The sequence below is a fragment of the Triticum aestivum genome, chromosome 2D (assembly GCF_018294505.1).
Source record: "Triticum aestivum cultivar Chinese Spring chromosome 2D, IWGSC CS RefSeq v2.1, whole genome shotgun sequence".
NCBI lineage: Eukaryota > Viridiplantae > Streptophyta > Magnoliopsida > Poales > Poaceae > Triticum > Triticum aestivum.
Genome location: NC_057799.1, coordinates 456287286 through 456301549, shown reverse-complemented (window position 1 = coordinate 456301549; position 14264 = coordinate 456287286).

Genomic DNA, 14264 nt, shown 5'->3' with positions numbered 1-14264 from the left:
CTTAAAACATATTGGTCTTCAAATACTCATCTGACTTTCAGTCGGCTTGAAGAGGTAAAACTTGCCGGTTTATCGTAACCAAAATTGTCGGCTTGTAAATATTGATAGCACCGGGTCATAACTGTTGCCGACACCGGGTCATGATTATTGATGTCGCCGGGTTGTAGACATAGGGTCATAATGATTGGTGACGCCGGGTCAATCTGGTTTGCTCAAAACAAAGAATTTAAAAATATTTCTCCCTTATATCCATATTACCTGTAGCCCCCAAGGGCCGGTTTAATCAGCATGAATAAGCCAGGACTTATCACCATGGCTTTAAATAAAATCCAGTTGTGTAGCCCCCATGAATCGGCTATAGTCATAGTAGTGTAGCCGGGTCATCCTAGAATTGTCTTGAGTTGTTGCCAGGAGCAATTGGTAGCCCCCAAGGGCCGGCTCATTTAGAATGTGATGAGTCGGGTCTTCAATGAAGTGAGCAAAAAATGACTTTGCATTAGCCCCCAAGTGCCATGGTGCCTGCTGGCAGTGACATGGGACTTGCATATTTGATGTAATCTCAACTTGAATAATGTAGCCCCCAAGTGCCGGGTTGTAAGCTTGCAGCGACTCGGGACTATTCCTTTCATTGTAGAATAAATCATATCCATTGATAAAATAATAGCCATTGCGCCAAAGCGACTTTGAAAACCTCAATCATAATATTAGTTACTGATAACCATAATAAAAATCCAGCCATGCTGGCTATTAAACATTTGAATAACCCGGTTTGAAACCTCAGTCATTCAATATCATAGTGAAAATCCAGCCAAGTTTGGCTATTTAAGGATTCAAATACCTTATCTGTTGACAAGTAAATCCGGAGGTTAAATACCCGGCGACTCTTGGCTGATGGCAATTTATTACGCCTCCATTGTAAGCCGGAAATTTTATAACCCGGCGGCTTATAGCCTTTGAGAAAACCAAGAATTGACAACCCTTTTGAGACACCAATTTCAATCTTTGATGATGGGCTTGAACTTAATCATTTATGTAAGTCATAGCCCTGTAAATCCTGCACAGAGTTTAAACAACATAAGCCCTGGCGACTTTAACGTTAAAAGCCAGGACGGGCAACCACCCAAATGTAGTCTTATCCTGCACACAAGTAGATCACAAAATCCCTTGGCGGTTTACCGCAGGGCGGGTCATAATATCTTACATATAACCACTGTGATATTGAATTTGTACTGCCGGTTTACATGACCTGTGCAGTAAGGGTGATAACCCAATCCTTAGAAGCCAATGCTTCCACATAGATGATGATTGTCATAAGCTGGCGATTTACCATTGAAAATCAAGCCGGGTTAAATAACAACCACTCATATACACTTTAGATATGAAAAAGAGCTTCAAATAAAATCCAAAAATTGTTTGCAAAAAGAGACTTCAAATTTTTTGAGGCTTCTGATTCGAATACGATCAGAAAACCGTCCCAAAGGGGTTAAGCTAAGATTCGAATACGATCATATAGCCCCCAGTGGCCTTGGCGTTGCCGATCAAGAGGGTACCGACAGCTATGTTCTCTTTGGTTCGAATACGACCTATGTTTGAACAGGAAGCCCCCAAATGACCTTGAGAGTTGTTTAACGACGCTGATTCGAATACGATCCACGTCGGTTCCCAAAGGGGGTTGAGCTACGGTTCAAATATGACCAAGAAACTCCCCAATGAGCTCAGCAGTGCGCCGATCAAAGGGTATCGACAGCTATGTTCTCTTTGGTTCGAATACGACCTATGTTTGAACAGGAAGCCCCCTAGTGATCATGAGAATATTTAAGGACTCTGATTCGAATACAATCAGGGTCATACCAAAAGGGTTAAGCTAAATTCGAATACGATCAGCTCCCAATGGTCATTAAAGCAGGGTACCTTGAGCCGGATGTTTGAACCGGATATGAAAGCTTCAAAACCTTGCGGAGGCGGAGGCGCGAGGCCAGCCGCGGCTAGAGACGGCTGCGCGACCGGGCGGCTCACCGGCGGAACGGCTCAGGCGCGGAGACCCGGCGACTCACGGCGGCTCACTTGCGGTGGAGACAAGGCCGTCCGACGGCGGGCGGGTCAAGGCGACCCCAGCAGAGGCAAAGCAGCGGCGCAGCAACGACCCGGCGGGTTGGATGCGCGAACCGGCGACGGCGGGGGCGCAGTGGGTCGATGAGCCTGATGTTGGAGGAGTCCAAGCCCGTGGATCACCCGGGTCCGGGTCGCTGACTGATTTTGTTAATAGAGATGATGGTTACTGCCCATAAAATTTCTGATCTCAATCCAGTGAACTCGAAGTTGATGCAGATCCCTCCAAAAAATTGGTCTTTTCTTTATCCAGACGCGAACTTCTCAATCCCTAAGATGAAATCCCTTCAAGGACTCAACACCACCCCGCCGGCCCCACGGTGGGCGCCAACTGTCGTGGAATTAACACGTCAGATGTCCTTAGTGTCAGGACTTAGTCGTGAGGCCAATGCATCTATGTGGTAGCTTGAGAGGGGTTGAGCGGAATTGAGAGACGCAACACAAGACAAGGATTTAGACAGCTTCGGGCCCCGGGAAACATCATCCGGTAACAACCCTACATGCTGTTTGAGGCTAGGTCTCATTATGATCACGGGAGAGTCGCCGGGAACCGGCTCTCGGTGTTTAGCCCTATCGATTGTTTTTCGTCCCCTCTTGGGGTGCCCTGCCCCTCCTTATATAAGTTAGAGGGGCGGGTTACATGTGGAGTCCTAGTAGGACTAGGACTAGTCTATCTTCTCTTACAAGTTAATTACAAGTCCGGGTCTTGCTTCCTCATAAAGGAAATATTCGTCATCCCTTTCTTCTTAAGCCGGCCCATCATAAACGTGAGCCGGCCTTCTGGGCCTTGGGCCTTGTCTTCTATCTGACCCGCCGTTGAGGTTATCAGTAAGTCACCAAATACTCGCCGGGTCTCTGTGAGCCGCCAAGTTCGGCCGGGTCATACCGCATGGTATATCCCCGACAGGTATCGATAGGTTTCTTCGGATATTATTTCATCTCTAGAGCTCACAAACATCCGGGTGAAATAGATAAGGTATCTTTTGCAAACAAAAGCGTTCAACTGGTCAAACTGCATCCAAAACTTGTGAAGAAATAACACTTATTGTGCTTTGCAAGAAATTATCTTTAAGAATTAGTTTTTGAGTATCGATTGTTATACATGTTGGCTACAAATGACATGGCACTTTCTTATAGTCAACAGTTGGCTATACTATTAAGTAATATTAACCATGCCCTTATACACCTAGACGGAGGGATTAAATCAGGATGACTTGCAAGCGGGCAGAGGAGATGTAAGAAATGGTTCATCGTAAGTCTTTCACCAGTACTGTAGTAAAAATTCATACATGGAAGATTCTAGACTAAACCATAAATGGATACACTTTTATTCATGCGTGATACTCCAATAGAGCAAGATCCTGCATGGAAGTCTCCACATGCTTAGACAGCGGATTACATTGAGCGAAGACTAATGATCAACATTTAACTTGATAATGCGTATGTCCAGGTGAACCTCCTTGGAGTCCCCGTGCACCGCGTCGGCGGGTAAAGAATGCCATGGGTTTTCCATGTCCACATTGGCGGGATAGTCCCAGCTCCCCAGAGTCCAAGTCCGTTCGATGAGGCCGGTGTCGCCGCCCACGCGACCCGGAGGGGTAGTAACACTGACCACGCACCCGTACATCGGCCTCGTGTCAGTGTCAGCGTCAGCGGCGTCGCACCTGACGCACATTACAGAGACGGGGCGGCGGCCTGCGCGGGCCTCGCCGGTGCCCACGATCAAGAGGAAGACGCTGCCGTCCTCCTCTGAGACTAGCAGGCGGCGGTGATCCTCCAGCGACTCCGGCATGGTGAACGGGTAGCACATCTCGTACTTGATGTTCTCCGCCAAGGGCCAGCAGTGGCCGCTGCACGCATCCGTGAGGTGATGCACCATGCCCGCCGGCGAGCCACAAAACGGCATCGGGCACTCATAGCAGTGGACGAAGGGCTCCTTGGAGGCATCGACCAGGCCGTCCATGAAACGGGAGTGGCTGTTGGGGACGTTGCGCCAGTTGAATATATGAGCAAGTTACTACGAGATTTAATCCGAATAAGCACAAAATAAATCATGACGGCTATAACAGAGATGAAACTAATCATGTGGACTAGCATAGTAGTAGGATACAGAGTAGAAACATGAATTCTACCACGATTTCGAACAGGAAGGACAGAAACACATACGGTGCAACGGGAGCAGCACCGTTGGCGTTGAGGTTGTCGCCCATGTCCAAACACCATGTAGACACGGTCTTTGAGCATGGTTCGTAGTCATTCCACGCTCGGGCATTGAAGTTTGTAACTATTTTAGATTAGAATATACTACTCCTCCGGTGCTAGTAGTAGAGCAGAGTCCTACTCTACTACTCTACTCAAGCAAGTTACGGCATAGCACTGTAGGGAGTACCAATACTGTGATCACTCAAGCAAGTTGTCTGGCATCGACATGACCCTACGCTGCTGGTATGTGTCTCGTAAGTCAAGCGGTGTGATGTAGTCATCATCACCTGTCCACTTCCCGCAGCACATATTTGCTTCTCCATCTTTGTCCGCACATAATCTCGTCCAATCTTCCATCCCCGCTAAGGCGCCTCCCCCCCTCGTCCGAAACCCAAGCATTAACAATGGCAGAACCGAGCAGCGTCCGCCGAAAGAGTGGCTGGAATTCGCTCCCCACAGAGGTAATCAAGCTCATTGTTTCGCGTGTGGACAATCTCAGTACCATGCCGCTCGCCGCGTGCTCGTCGGGGCTGTACCGTTTACTCAAAGCCCTCAGGCCGGAGCTTTTTAAGCTAGCTCCTTGCTTGCTGATGCCGCCTGATCTTCAAAAACGACGTGTCACGCAGCATAACAATCGTAGGGTGGCGAGTATCAACCCCCTTGACTGCGATCCGATCCCCGTCAACCTCAACTACATTAACGGTATGTACTGGGTCGGCATGAACACGTCTTGGATGGTGCTCGTCGACGGTCGCGGCAGCTGGATGCTCGTGGAGGTCTACACCCGGCGATTGATCCCCCTTCCTTTGATTAACACTGCACTGCTTTGGCACCGCGGCCCAGAATACTCGGAATCTTATAGTAGCCAACATGATACCAAGTTTCATTTGCTCAAGGTTGCAATCTGCCAAGTGCCCACAAGATCTGCGAATTATAAAGACTTCAGGCTAATTGCATTCTTCAACCGCGGTCTCGCCTATCTGACAGGTCACTGCGGTAAGTGGATAAATCTGCACGTCCATCGCAGGATCATACATCCTCCATGGTTCTCTGAAGCCATTGAACACAAGGGCTTCATTTATCCTGTCTACTCCTTCTATGGATGGACGTATTGCTGGCCTACTCCAGTCATCGCTACAAACGGCTGTTACAGCAGTATGTTACTTTCCTATGATATCATGATGGCTTGCTTATATTACTGTCAACATTTGCTGAAAAAATATTCATACTCATAACATGCTGTTCTTAAGATTGACTAAATCAAGAGCCCTTTTTTATTTGACTCCAACTTGATATGATGTTGTAGGCCGCCTGGTGTCCCTACCCTTCCTAATCCCAGAACCTTTCAAAGAAAAGCGGCATGGCAGTTGCAGGTGGTTCCTGGCTCAATCAGACGACGACGAAAGATTGATGATCGTTCGCACGTACCGGACATGTTGTTTCGCGTAATACAATCACAGTCACTACAAGGTGTTTGAGAAGGATCCCAGCTTCTCTGGGCCTTCAGGAATTTTTGACTGGAGGCTGGTAAGTAGCCTTGGTACACACTCTCTGTTTGTCGGACTGAATTATCCGATTAACCAGCAGATAACCGACGGCAAGGATCATGATGACAGCGCGGTTTCGTTCATCAGGCAAAACTGTGTGTACATAGCGTACCATGCGTATCTGCATGCACCATACCCTGATATGTGCCACCACGCTCTACAGCCCAAAGTAGGAGAGAGGGTCGCAAGTATCGGACTTCGACCTGCTGGCTGGAGTTTCCCCCGTGAGGCACCCATCTGGTTCAAGCCGTCAGCCAATCTCCACAGCTTAACAAATAGTAACGTCTAACTGAGCCAGTTAGTTAGATGCGTACACTTAGTGTAGTAGGATCTTTATTTAGTTTGATGCATACACTTGTTCTTTTTTGGTAGCCCTTTTGTAATGATGGCTGATGTTTGGTTTGGAAGAGAGAGCTGTGTCTTCACTCTTTTGGCCTGCTTACTGCTTCTGTTGCACCCCTAGCCCTGGCTGCTGTTGCTGCTGTTTTCAATGTACAATCAGTAGTATATTTCGTTTGTTGGTTGAATAAATGTGTTCTTAGAACGACAAACACAATGTTTTGGAAGTTGTTGCACGGTTCGATCGTTTAGTGCCCCGTACCGTACGTAGCGCATACTATTTTTTGTACGGAACACATTTTCCATGTGTTGATAACATGCAGCCCATTCATGAAGGCCCAATAGAGAAGCCCATAATTAACTGGAAGGGAGGCTCTCACATGAATCCGGCCCAGGTACATGCTCATGGTCCCCTAAACATAAATAAGTAAATAAATAAATAAAGCTAAATGCTCATGCACCAGTTCTTTGGGAAAATAGGTAGCCCAGTATTTCGTTTTGAAGAATACCCAAGCTAGGCCTATTTGTTTTCTCTGAATTACTGGGCTGCAAATCTTTCAAGACGTGGAGGGATGCATTCCGGCCTGGCTTAAGAGTATGGTCAATGTATGTTAAAAGTAATATCAAAAGGGGTTGAAAATTCCAAAAAAGCTAAATGCTCATGCACCAGTTCTTTGGGAAAATAGGTAGCCTAGTATTTCGTTTTGAAGAATACCCAAGCTAGGCCTATTTGTTTTCTCTGAATTACTGGGCTGCAAATCTTTCAAGACGTGGAGGGATGCATTCCGGCCTGGCTTAAGAGTATGGTCAATGTATGTTAAAAGTAATATCAAAAGGGGTTGAAAATTCCAAAAAAAATATAGCAAATGGGATATAAGTTTCTTTTTTTGTTTTTGTTCTTCACTGATATCTTATACGTATTTCATTGGATTTAAAATGACATAGTACTAATTTATTTTTAAATTTGTTTTAGTATGGCTATTAATTTTTGGATTAAGAATATCTCGTTCCCCAGCAAAAATTTGCGAATTTTCAAAATTTCCCACATATTTAGTTAATTTTTTGACCCTGGTACTGACCAGAAAATGGCCAACAATTCTAAAAATGGAAAACGGGCTGCAATAAATTCCATATGAATTAGAAAATGAGTAAAAAATTATAAAAATAATAGCAAATGGGCTGTACACGCCACAGATTTCGAGGCTGACTTGTTTACGCAAGGCTTTGTCAGTGAACACACGATTCTAGCAGCAGTGACTGTTGGATGTCCATCCAACGGCCGACGTGCTTCTTCAATCTCTGATCTTCCTGCTCCAGCTGCCTAAACTAGCGCCGGCGGGACTGCCTGCTCCCTCCTCTTGTGGCCCGCTGTGATGCCACGCAGGCTTCCCCGGCCCACCCTACTCCCTCCGCTGGCCTGGCCGCACGCAATCAACTGCCTCCTTATTACGCGAAAAAATGATTCCTCCCACTGACATCAGGGACGCACCGGTTGGGAGGCTGACCTGTGGGCCTACTAAGTTGACGCGTACGCAGGGCTTGTCAACTTAGTCAACAAACGATTCTAGCAGCAGTAACCATTGGATTTGAATCGATCGGTCCTGCTGCTTCTTCAATCGCTGCTCTTCTTGCACCAGCCGCCCAAACCAGCGCCGGGGAGACCGCCTGCTCCTGCCTCTAGTGGCCGGCTGTGCTGCCGTTGAGGCCTCATCGCCCCCTACTACTCCCACCGCTAGCCAAGCCCTGCGGCGATGGCAGCCTCACACCGCAGCCAAACCAGTGAACCCTCGTACTCCTCTCCGTGTGGGCATCCACTGCCGCGTCTTTCCCGGCTCCGTGTCGTCCCCTTCCTAGGCCTCGCCGTCGTCCACCGCCTTGGTGCTCTCGGCGCGGCGTGGTCAACGTGGTCAACGACATTCCATCGGAAGAGTACTGTACATGGAGAGGCTGACAGCTGGGTCCACGGCCACAACCCAGTTTTTTTGTGATTTGCCAAGTAAGTCGCCTTGTCAGGCCTGTTGGGCTGCAAATCTTTCAAGACGAGGATTGCTTTCATTCGGCTGGCCGAGAAAATGGCCCAACAGTAATGAGAAATGGGCTCTACATTTTTAAAACACATCAAACCGATAATTAGTTTCAAATATCTATTTTTTTATTTCGAGATTTTAAATTACATTAATTTTTATGCGTGGAGAATTTGTTGGATTTTATATTGATATACATTTATTTTTAAAATCAGTTTGAATGTGAGTCGAAATTTCGGGATTAAAAACAGTTCGGACCGCACCGAAATATTCAAAATTTCGTATAATTTTTTAACCGTGGCCACAATATGGGCTGTAATGCTAACAAAAAGAATATGGGCTCCAAAAAAACCTTAATAATTAGCAAATGGGCTGTAAATTATTAGAAATAATGGCAGATGGGCTGTATGTTGTTTTCCACAGATTTGAGGCTTTCCTAAAAAAAGGTTGACGCACAAGCAGTGACTGTTGGATGGCCATCCAACGGCCGTCGTGCTTCTTCAATCTCTGCTCTTCATGCTCCAGCCGCTCAAACAAGCGCCGGCGGGACTGTCTGCTCCCTTCTCCCCGCGGCCGGCTCTACTGCCGCGCAGGCCTCACCGCCCCACCGTACTCCCATCGCTGGCCTAGCCATCCCTCTACTCACCCACACCTGCTGTTATTCTCCGGCGACGGCAGACGAACCAGTAAACCCTCGTACAGTCGTACTCCCCTCCGCGTGGGAAACAACTGCCGAGTCTTCCCTGCCTCCGTGTCGTTCCCTTCCTAGGCCTCGCCGTCGTCCACCGCCCTGGTGCTCTCGGCGCGGCCTGGTCAACGTGGTCAACGACTGACATGCATCTGAAGTGGACTGTACGTGGAGAGGCCGACAGCTGGGTCCACGGCCGCACGCAAGGAAATGCCTCCTTATTACATGCAAAATAATGATTCCTCCACCTGACATCAAGGACCCACCGAAAGGGCCTCTGTATTTCATGAAAAAACGTACCGCCGCTGACAGCTCGGACCCACCAGCTATATCTTCGCACGCAAGGAAGTGCCTCGTTATTACGCACAAAAAAATGAATACTCCCCCTATTAGCTGGGACCCAGTATAGTGGCAGGCTGACTTGTGGGCCTACTAAGTTGACGGGGACAGAGGGCTTTGTCAACTTAGTCAATATGCACGATTCTAGCTCAAGTGACCATACGATGTCCATCCAACGGTCGTAGTGCTTCTTCAACCTCTGGTCTTCTTGCTCCAGCTGCCCAAACCAGCGCCGGTCGTGCCTCGTGCTCCTGCCTCCCGTGGCCGGCTGCGATGCGGCGGAGGCCTCACCGCCCCTACTACTCCCACCGCTGGCCAGGCCATCCCTCTACTCACCCACACCCCCTGTTATTCTGCGGCGACGGCAGCCTCACACCGCAGCGAACCAGTGAACCCTCGTACTCCTCTACGGGTGGGCATCCACTGCCGCGTCTTCCCCTGCTCCGCGTCGTCCCCTTCCTAGGCCTCGCCGTTGTCCACCGCCCTGGTGCTCTCGGCGCGGCGTGGTCAACGTGGTCAAGGAACGGTTCCATCGGACGTGGACTGTACGTGGAGAGGCTGACAGCTGGGTCACGGCCGCAGCAAGGAAGTGCCTCCTTATTACGTGCAAAATAATTATTCCTCCACCTGACAGCGGGGACCCACCGGACGGGCCACCGTATTTCGTGAAAAAACATTTCCCCCCTGACTGCTGGGACCCGCCAGCTACATCTTCGTACGCAAGGAAGTGCCTGATAGTCGGGACCCACCTGGTCGAAGCGTACGTAGCGTTGTCATTCTGGTCGCAAACGTGTACATACATACATACTGGTGGATGTAGAGGCGCGCACGTGTCGTAGTAGAGGCGCGCACGTAGCATGTACACGTACGTACAGCGGCCAGGGTGCAAGAAAGAAAATACAACCACGTATGTGTACATACGGGCGGGGTCTCGAACGCCTACTCGCGCATACGTACGGCCAGGGCTCGTGTACATGGCTGGGTCAGAACGGAGAAATAGCATCGTCGTCGTGTTCATGGGGAGGCAATGGATTGCGTCATGTTCATGGGGAGGCAACGGAATGCGTCGTGTTCATGGGGAGGCAACGGAATGCGTCGTGTTCATCGGGAGGCAACAGAACGTACGGCCAGGGCTCGTGTACATGGCTGGGTCGGAACGGAATGCGTGGTCGTGTTCATCGGGAGGGCTTGGATGGAACAGGCGATGGAAACGAGGCCTGGCGCACCGCAAAACGTAGGAAACGGACCTCCTATGTTCGGAACGGGGTCCTGTTGATCGAGAGGGGTGTGGCGTACCGCAAAACAAAGGAAACAGACCTCCTACGGTCGAAACGGGGGTCCTGTTGATCGAGAGGGGTGTGGCGTACCACAAAACGGTTGAAACGGGGGTCTTGTTGATCGGGAGGGGTGTGGCGTACCGCAAAACGGACGAAACGGACCTCCTACGGTCGAAACGGGGGTCCTGTTCATCGGGAGGGGTGTGGCGTACCGCAAAACGGTACTCCACGGGATACTGTTCATCTCCACCGTCGACCTCCTCCAGCCTCCACGGGCTCCTGTTCATCCAGCCTCCACCGCGCGCTACTCCACCGGCTACTGTTCAACCACCCCTCCACGGGCACCCCTCCACCGTCTACTGTTCATCCAGCCCTCCACACCACGGGGTCCTATTCAACCACCCCTCCACGGGCACCCCTCCACCGTCTACTGTTCATCCAGCCCTCCACACCACGGGGTCCTGTTCATCCCCCCCCCCCCGCAACGCTCACTGTTCATCCAATCGATCGGCTTCAGTTAGCAGCAGTAGCGAAGGAATCGCTCGATCAGGTTCAGTTAACAGCCATCGATCGATCGCTCGGGTTCAGTAACGCGTAGCTTGCAGTGCAATCGCTCGGGTTCAGTTAGAGCCCAATGCCTCGCTCGGGTTCAGTTAGAGCCAACGCCTCGCACACAGGCGCGTGCGTGTATGAGAGAAACGCGCATCGCTCGGCCCCCGACCTCCCACCGTAACCGGGAACTCCCCGAAATTTTCCTCCCCCTCACTTCTACCACGGGTTTTTCCGTCATGGACGGCCCAAAGAATGTCATGCAGCTGCGTCTCCGGCCTGCCCAGGACGAAAAGTCCATTTTCTATCATGATTTTTTTCTCATAGAAGTAGGAGCCCACCACATCTATGATGATACCAGGTTTTGTCACAATTATCGTCATAGAAGTGTCATATGTATGACAGAAAAAAAATTCGTTCGGCCCAAAATGTCACGGATGTGTCTTTTTTTTGTAGTGAGTTTTTGCAAATGTTCCTAAGATGCCCCGACGGGTTGAACTAATGCTTTCCCTAATTTGTGTGAACCCGGAAATTTCTATGGGTCATACTTTACTGGTGTTACGCTAGATAAAAATTTCTACACTACAACTTTGTCAAAAGCGAGAAGTAAATGAGAGGTTATGCATTGAAGAAGTGGGAGTCGACCTTGAACTTTGTGTTCATGCCCATAGACACGATGTAGATCTTACCATGGAAGCTTCTCTTGTAATCAAATGTTCCCTTGGTATAAGCTCATCTTGCATCTTTAAATTGATTCTTTGCAATCGTGGTTCCGACCATATTTTCTCCTTGATTCCATTTCCCGGACAAGTTAAAATACTTGTCTTCTGCAGATCATTTCATCTGTCCAACCTCTATTTTGATCTACCTCGAGTATTGCCCCCTGTTATCTCGAGGATATTGTGTCATTGCACTACCTCTTGTGAATTCTCATTGGAATGATACTCCATCACATCATTCCTAGCCTGATCAGCTATATCATTATCGTACTAATTTTTTTAACTGTGCTACCTGGTCCTTCTTCCCGAAGCACAACTTCCAACAATGAGCTAAGCTTACATCGATCTTCCTTGTCTTATCATTTTTCGCCTTGAACAACAAGCTTGATTTTGAGTTTGTATTGTACCCATGGTTCTAATAACCTTTCACTTCATCATTCCTTTGACTTGATGTCATCGACGATCGATTACATCTTCATGAAATCTCCTGAAAAATGTATCTTGATCATCATCAACATTCTGATGCTCCTCCAGGATATCAATTGAATTCATGATGTGAAATACCATCCGTGCCCCTCGATGATTGGGCTCGACAACACTCTTGCCTTCCCCCCAACACAATTTTGTTCATATCATTTTGGCATTACATCCTTTTGACCAGTCGAAGGATTGCTGCTGAACCCATCGCCACATCCTCATCTTTCAATGATGAAATTGTATGAACTATTCTAGCAGTTCCCGTGGGATCCTTTGTGAATTCAAAAGTCTAACTTTTACCTGATGACCATGTCAATGATATCCCGAAGCATGTCTGTGGTACTCCGATCGTCAACAAGAAAATTGGGAGCGCACTGCGAAATGTTTATTGATCGATTATCCATACCCAATTGTATGGGTAAATCATGATTCTTCCCTCGCCCCCTTTATCTAAATGCTTTTGAACTTGCTATCATATCATGTATATCCTGCTCCGCTTCCCCTTGGGAAGGATATACTCCCAATTCTTGTGTGTAAACACATTTTTCTTTCCATTGGTCTGATTAATCCAATAATTTCATTTTTCCTTTCCTTTGGGTTATTTAACCTTCTTGTGATCTATATGATATAAGTAGAAATAATTCCCTGCTTATGTAAACACCTCGGTGTACAATTCTGTCAGCAAGACCCTGTTACTATAGTTGATGACATTCTGATAGCCACCGATGGACGAGAACTTTGCCTAATGGTCTGCCTCGTTCAACGAGCAGGAAAATGGTTCTCTTCGTCCCTCGCCCTTGGTACCAACGTTATTGCCAACATAACTGACATGCTATCCTCTGACATGCCTCGCTATCATGACCATGCAAGCGGTCGGCGCCCCTTCTACCTTTAACTTACATGGTGGGCCCATAACCCACAGGTCCCAGGATCGAAACCTGACTCTTCTGTACACCCCTGTTTCTAGAGTTATTCCTCACGCTTGGCTTCATCTGTAATTTAGTGCTCTATTCTGGTTTCAGACGCAATACTTATTCCCGTCGCTCTGAAACCCCTTCCGCACTCTGTTTCAGGCAATGAATGATTGCCTACCTGATTGAAGCTTCTTATTGCACCTTCTTGCCTTGCTCTCGATGACTTTCTTGAATTTCAACTCGAGAGATGCCTCCTTGCCACGTTCACTGAGATAGTCCCCAGGTAACTATATTGTGTTGAGCTCTGTCCTTCCCGAGTCTTTTCCCCTTACTCCACCCCTTAAATCTCGGGACGAGATTTCTTGTAGTGGAGGAGATTTGTAACACCCCCGGTGTCATGCTACAGTAATCCCCTGTTAATGGTGCAATGTCATCATGATACTGTTGCTAATCTTCACTTGATCCAAATCTCAATTCAAATTCAAATCCAATCTAAAGTCAAAAATTCATATTTGTCAAACATGAAAGCTAAAATGTTCGAAGTATGGCAAATAATCTTTGGTTATTTTTCATGTTGAAACCTATATTTCATAGTATGTTTTAATGCCTTAAACTAATAAAACAGTGACCAAGGCAATAAATAAAATGCTTTTCTAATTTATAAAAATTCCAAAACATCTCAAAAGCCTCCCAAACTTTTTGTGGCAGCGCTCAATATTTCCTAGTATTTGTTCTGTCCACCTCCACATTTTTCTGCAATGTCATTTCGTGGCTTAAATGCAAATGGAGGATGTTAAAAGAAAACAACCCCCCCCCGGCCAACTAGGGCCACAGCCCAGCCAGGCGGGCCCACTCCCGCACGCCCCTGGCCTTTTAGGCCGCTCCCTCCCGTGACCTGATCCACCCCCACTCCCCCACGATCTCCACCCTCTCCCTCCAGCGCCGCCACATGAGAGAACGCCCGACCCCGATCCACTTCCACACCCCCATGATCCCCTCTCTCTCTGTCGCACGACCCCCCTACCCCGCTCGATCTGGATGCCCGCTCGCGCCCAGGGCGCCCAACCTCGTCGCCATCCA